This window comes from Arachis ipaensis, chromosome B03 (assembly GCF_000816755.2).
Source record: "Arachis ipaensis cultivar K30076 chromosome B03, Araip1.1, whole genome shotgun sequence".
Taxonomy (NCBI): Eukaryota; Viridiplantae; Streptophyta; class Magnoliopsida; order Fabales; family Fabaceae; genus Arachis; species Arachis ipaensis.
In genome coordinates this window covers 27,932,234-27,938,386 of record NC_029787.2, presented here as the reverse complement: position 1 = coordinate 27,938,386, position 6,153 = coordinate 27,932,234, and the positions used below count along the sequence as shown (strand labels likewise).

Below are 6,153 nucleotides of genomic sequence, written 5' to 3'. Positions count from 1 at the left end.
CATGGAATAGAATCCGGGAAGCATATTATACTCTAAAGTGGTCCACCTCGTCCTACAGTAAAAAAGAATATTATGTTTAATCAACCATGTTAATTGAGTAATGTAATATAGAGTTATTTAGTTTTAAACATATTTACCTGGGTCCAATTGTCCCACTCATATTTCTGCCTTTTAATGTTTGCGGGCTCAAATATCTCAAGCCACTTCATTACGTAGATAGCACAGTCATAGCTGAAAACAGAAAAATAAATTACAAATTACATATAGGAAAGTTTAATTTTCAGAGTGAAAGATTTATACCTTGTCTTTTGGCCCGAGATGTGAAGGTATAGTGCTACAATTTCCCTGTCCTTGTCCCTTGATTTCAGAGGTGCCCCTCAGCATATACTTTAATTCGTGAAATTACGTATCCCTTAAAACACAAAACAAATCAGTAATACATGAATAATTTCAATAAAGGGATACACCCAAAGTAGTTAATAGTTACACCTTATATTAAACAGAAATACACCCAACTATATATATATACAGAACACAGAACCAACTTACAACAAATGTATTCAGCGCAATTCTCTCATTGGAAGGAGATTTCTTGTGTAATGGGTCGACTATATAAAATTTCATCTTTCTTGTATCAGCGAATCATAACCACCAATGATGTGAATGACAAACAGGTGCAAATATCTGAAATATGTTCAGATTGAACACTGTTTTAGTTTATTTGGCACATAAGTAAAAAATGGTAATAAGTAGTTTTAGAAATGAAAACTTACATAATGATGTGATTTTAATTTTTGAAGGTCCAAGAAGGGTATGAACATTGGGTAGTCTTCCACCCTGAATGGCTTATTATTTTTAGGCTGTAAGAATACCCCATGTGGATGATTTGCAAGGGCCATGTTCTGCAAAAATTGTGAACAATCAAATGAATACAGAAAATACACCCAAACGAATCCAGAAAATACATCCAAATGAATAAACAACTAACACCCAATTGAACACAGAAAATACACCCAAATGAATAAACAGAATACACCCAATATAAGAAAAAAAATACACCCTAAGGAATGCAGAAAATACACCCAAAATTCGTTGAAGCAACCCTTACCACAATATCAAGGGGGAGACAATATACTTCTTCTTGAAACCTTTGAATATTTTGTTGGTTTACGATGAAGCACATGGCAGAGACAATTTAGAAAAAGATGCTGAAATTCAAGATTGTAGTTAATTTTGGTGATAAAAACATTAATGTTGTTGTAATGTTACCTCAGCTTCTATATGCGTTTTAGGCGCGAGTGATGCAAGGTGGAGTTTTGACAGAGTGTATATATTTTGTGCTTGGAGTCTGCAGACGTTGTCAAACTCATTAGTTAGCCCATCTGCATAGGTCTTCACTCGTATAGCCCAGTGGTAGCATTTCTGTTTCATGTCAGAAGTATTTAAATTCGTCCTGACAGGAGTTTCAAACTTCTCGAAACTCTCTGCCCCACTCTCCTTTGGAATCTGCAGACTTTTTTCTTTTTTTGTCACCCCACCACTTGTAATTTTATGTACCAGATCCTCTAATTGTTCAAGCAGTTTTGGGGTTTCTGGAGTTTTTGCCCTGTGTTCATCTTGCGTTGATGCTCCCTCCTGCGTTGTTGTTTCTTCTTGGCTGGAATCAGTGAAGCCAAGGCTGAATGATGGCATCAGATCTGTTTTAGGAACATACGATGCTGTCCGTGCCATCATCATCAGCGCAGCAGTGTCTTCTGGGGCTGGATTACTACGTGATCATGTATAACATATTATAAGAATAAGAATATACGGATGATAACCAAAACATTGATTTTACTCTAATGAACTTACATTTTAGATGGAGCTAGGGGAAGCGTGGGTGTGCTTTCTTCAAGTTGTTGGGGGTATTCAGGAGTGCTACACGGCACATAAAATTAATCATGATGTAAAAAAACTATTCAGGGGCAATATACACCCAAACTGTAACCCAATATACACTCAAACTGTAACCAAATATACACCCAAGACTATTTCTTACGTTTTTGTAGTTCCTTCAATTTGTAGCAGATGGGTTGGTTCATATTCTATCTCAGGTGTTTCTTCAATATCCGGCACAGTGGTTGTTTGGGACAGTGGTAGACAAACTTGAATCGAAACTCTAAACAAGAAGAAAAATAAAAGGTTAACAATGCCTTTGAAAATAAAAAGGTTATAAGGTTGAAATATTCTTGAAAAACTCACATTGCAAGCCCTTCGGATGGTGTCTCTTCCCTCACACCCATCATATCTGAATCAGCCGGCTCACTGGCTGACTCTTCAACAAGACTCAACCTAAAATACACCCTAAGAAAGTAAAAAATACACCCGAATAGTTCAAAAGAAAGACAGGCTTTATTTTTTGAGAACATACATACTGCAGTTTTTGCTTTTTTTTTCCTGCCTTTTTTTTTCGAATAAAATAATAAAGGGATTTTTTTTCTAAAAAAAATATATACAGAATTAGAAGTAGAAGGTAATAAAAGGACAAAAGTAACGGTTATTTGAAAGAGAAATTACATGCTCTCCACCGGTTTGTTTACGCTACTTTGTTCTGTGTGTCCTTAAGAGGAAGGATCATCACTTCCCAAGTTTATGTCCGGTATTCTAAACAGAGTTCATGTTATTCAGACAAAATACCATACCGTTAAATCATGATAACAATATTTTATCAAATAAAGCTTCTTACGTTTCAGATGAGACATAGTGACCTTCCATCGATCGCAGGTCAGCTTCTTTCTCCCTGCGAAACAAGAAACAATTATTAGCAAAGAAAACACGCTAAAATCTTAAATATACACCCCAACAAGACATACCCCTGTGCAGCAGAATTTTCATTGTTTTCCTTTAACAATTCATCTAGATCTTCACTTCCTATTTCAGATCTGACAGTACATTCATAAAAGAACATGTTAACAAATATAATCTTGATGATAGACGGTAATATAGCTTACAAAGTACTGTACCCATGATAGGACTGAGCTTGCTCAGGAGATGAATCCTCAACAATGACCTTTTTCTTTTTGGATTGTGTCCTGGGTGGAAAAAACAAGTATGAATCAGAAATAAAAAATTAATTTTATCACAAAATACTATCCAAAGAAGTGCTTACTTTTTTGGTGTTCTCTGTGTCTTTTTCTTTGTTTTTTGCTTCTTCACTGGTGATGATTTTTCGCTTCTATAAGTTAACAAGAGACACTCTGTTAATACATGAGATCTTGATAATAAACCCAAAGGAAAGGAGTAATAATTTTAGAACATTACTCATCAGTTGATTCGGATTCTGAATCAGAATCCTCCTGATTCTTCTTTCTTTTTTTGGACTCCATTCTGGAAGGCAAACAATCATTATTTAAAAACACACTAAAAGGGATAAAATACACCCAAATGAATGCACAAAATACACCAAACTTAATAAACAAAATACACCCAACCGTATAAACAAAGAAACCCAACTTGATTAACAAAATACACCCAACTTGATTAACAAAATACACCCAACTTGATGAAGAAAATACACTCAAGTATGTTACCTACATTTTGGCTTTTTTGCTGGGTTGTTTTCTTGGTGAATCCTCTGAGTCTTCTTGATTCTCAGACTCAGAGGTAGAATTGTCACTATCAGTTGTTTCTGTCTCCGAAGACGATGTTGAACTTGCCTTCCTTTTTTTTTTTTGATTTCTTGTTTTTTTTCTTTTTTCTCTATTTTTTTCATTTTTTCTCTTGTTTCCGCCATCTTTACAATCCTTAAATCATTATAAATTTTAGTTAGCAGCATTCAGGTAAATAAAATACACCCAACATATTATGTTCACTTACCATATTTTCCTCTATTTTCGCCCTCATTCTTTCGACCAACTGCTCCTTACTCCAGTTGGCAATCCAGGGTGTTGGATGTCTTTCTGCCATCTTCTTGTCGTTATTTTTCGAAAGATGAAAGTAAATTATTATCAGGGCAAAGAGGTAGCCATCAATTGCTTTTTTCTTTTTCTCCTTGTAATCGGTTATGCCCTTGATGATAAAACTCAAAATATGTCCTCCCCAGTTTCGCTTTGTTATGGTGTCCATCTCAAAAATTGGGGCCAGGTGCACAAGTGAGATTTTGTTTATTGTCGTTGGTAAAAGGAATGCCATCTGTATATAGAGGATGAAAATCCTCTTGAACATTAGGCGATCCTGTTTGTTACCAACGCCAATATCCATCATCTCATCTGAAGATTTTTGAGGGTCTTACCCTGAAATCTTCTAAAAATTTCTTTATCATCTTCAGAAAGATCCTTATAATTGACTTTCTGAGGAAATAGATCCCCTACAAAAAGAAAAACAACATAGTATGAAAATAAGTTCAAATACACCCAAGCATCAATTGAAATACACCCAAGCATCAGTTCATATACACCTATAATTTTTAGCGAGTTACCTGATGCGTTGATGCCAAGCGCAACACCTATTGTTTTTGGTCTTATTTTAAAAGAACCATAGCCGGTTTCCAGTCTGTTCTCCCCTAATTTGAAGGAGTTAGCCAACTCCCTTAATACTTGGTGATGCACCCTTAGTGGCAGGATGTGCATCAAGCCACCGAATCCCAAATCCTTAACAATCGTTTTCTTCTCCTCACTCATGTTTCTGAATTTCTCACTTAACAAATGTGTTGCACACTTAAGGTCTTTGGTTTGCTGTAAACAAAGCAAAATTATAGTCAGATATATTTCTATTATATAAAACTGATTTTATCTAAGACATATATTTGTTCTTACATTTTTTCAGCTTGGTTTCTCGCTGCCATTTTTTCTGAAATGAAAAATACACCCATAGATATCAGTAAGATACACCCATAGATATGAGTCAGATACACCCATATATATCAGTCAGAATCACTCAAACATGCATTAATATACAAGGTCAAGCAACATTACAAGGTCAAGCAATATACACCTATGGACAAGCAAATATAAGAACAGTTGTAACTGCTGACTATTACAGTATATCAGTTCAGAAATATACACCCAACAAATTATGCCAAATACACCCAACAAATTACTCCATATACACCCACCAAACTACGGAATATACCCCAAAAACTAGTTACCAGAAGAACTAGAACAACAAGAACAGTAACACCTAGAAGAACTAAGAAGAACAGTGTAACCTAGAACCAAGAATAACAGTAAAACCTAGAACAAGTAGAATATTATAAACTATAAAATGAGACGTAGAACAAGAAGAACAGTAAAACCTACAACAACGTAGAAGAACAGTAAAACCTAGTTCTTCGATTTCGAAATGTGAAAAATATACATGATGAGTAAAATAGTAACGTAACGTACCTTGAGTATTATAACTTTATTTTTTCTGGAGATTCTTGATCGAGAGTTCTATGTTGTATTGATGGAGAGTTCGAATCTTCGCGACGATTGCTATCTCTGCCATTTGCAATGTTGCTCGAAAATGGAACGGTTGTGTTTTCTTCGAATGGCTTGGAGAAGTGGAAGAGTGCGTCATTAAGGAGCGGTTTTCGCGAAGCGCGAGTGTTGAGTGGAGCGCGTGAATGTTACGCTCCATTCAATGTAATTCAGTGCACGTGTGCAAGAATTATGGGTTGGGAGCTTGTATGACTTGTAGGGCCTTTTTACTTGTATGTGTAGCAAGCCCAAAATTTTTAATATACCTTTTTTCAGCCAAGATAGAATCTTATAAGATTGAGATTTATCTTTTGGCATTTTTAAAATTTTCTGAGATAAAATAGATTAGAAAAACATAGAGTAAGACCGAGAGAAAGAAGAGGTACGTGTGGACGTCATTTTTCAATTCAGTAATGATGACACGACAATTTTTGGGTTAGCTATGGATGTTTGGTGGAATTTGAAGTTGTAAGGAAAGTTATAATTAGTATCTTAAAGCAAATCCAGTGAATTTTTTTTTACTCTTTGTTTATAACCCATTTGTCATAAAAAAAATAATTTTACTTTAATTTTTGTGTCATAAATTATAAGAATTAAAGATGTTGTTCTCTTCTTCAATAAGAGAGAATCACTCTACTCCCTATTAAAGTCTTACCAATAATTTTTTTTGTAAATAATTAAAAAAAAGTTGAATTAATTTGGATTTATTTTTTAA

General features: G+C 34.7%; 2 long non-coding RNA genes across 2 annotated transcripts; both read right to left on the bottom strand.

Annotated features, from left to right (window-relative positions):
• Positions 1-333, bottom strand: LOC110269616. Its single transcript, XR_002358387.1, has 3 exons — positions 301-333; positions 138-231; positions 1-52 (listed from the first exon to the last, which is right to left on the bottom strand). It is a non-coding gene; the product is annotated as an uncharacterized LOC110269616 (long non-coding RNA).
• On the bottom strand, positions 1,643-2,080 carry LOC110269615. The gene is made up of 3 exons (XR_002358386.1): positions 2,039-2,080; positions 1,852-1,917; positions 1,643-1,768 (listed from the first exon to the last, which is right to left on the bottom strand). It is a non-coding gene; the product is annotated as an uncharacterized LOC110269615 (long non-coding RNA).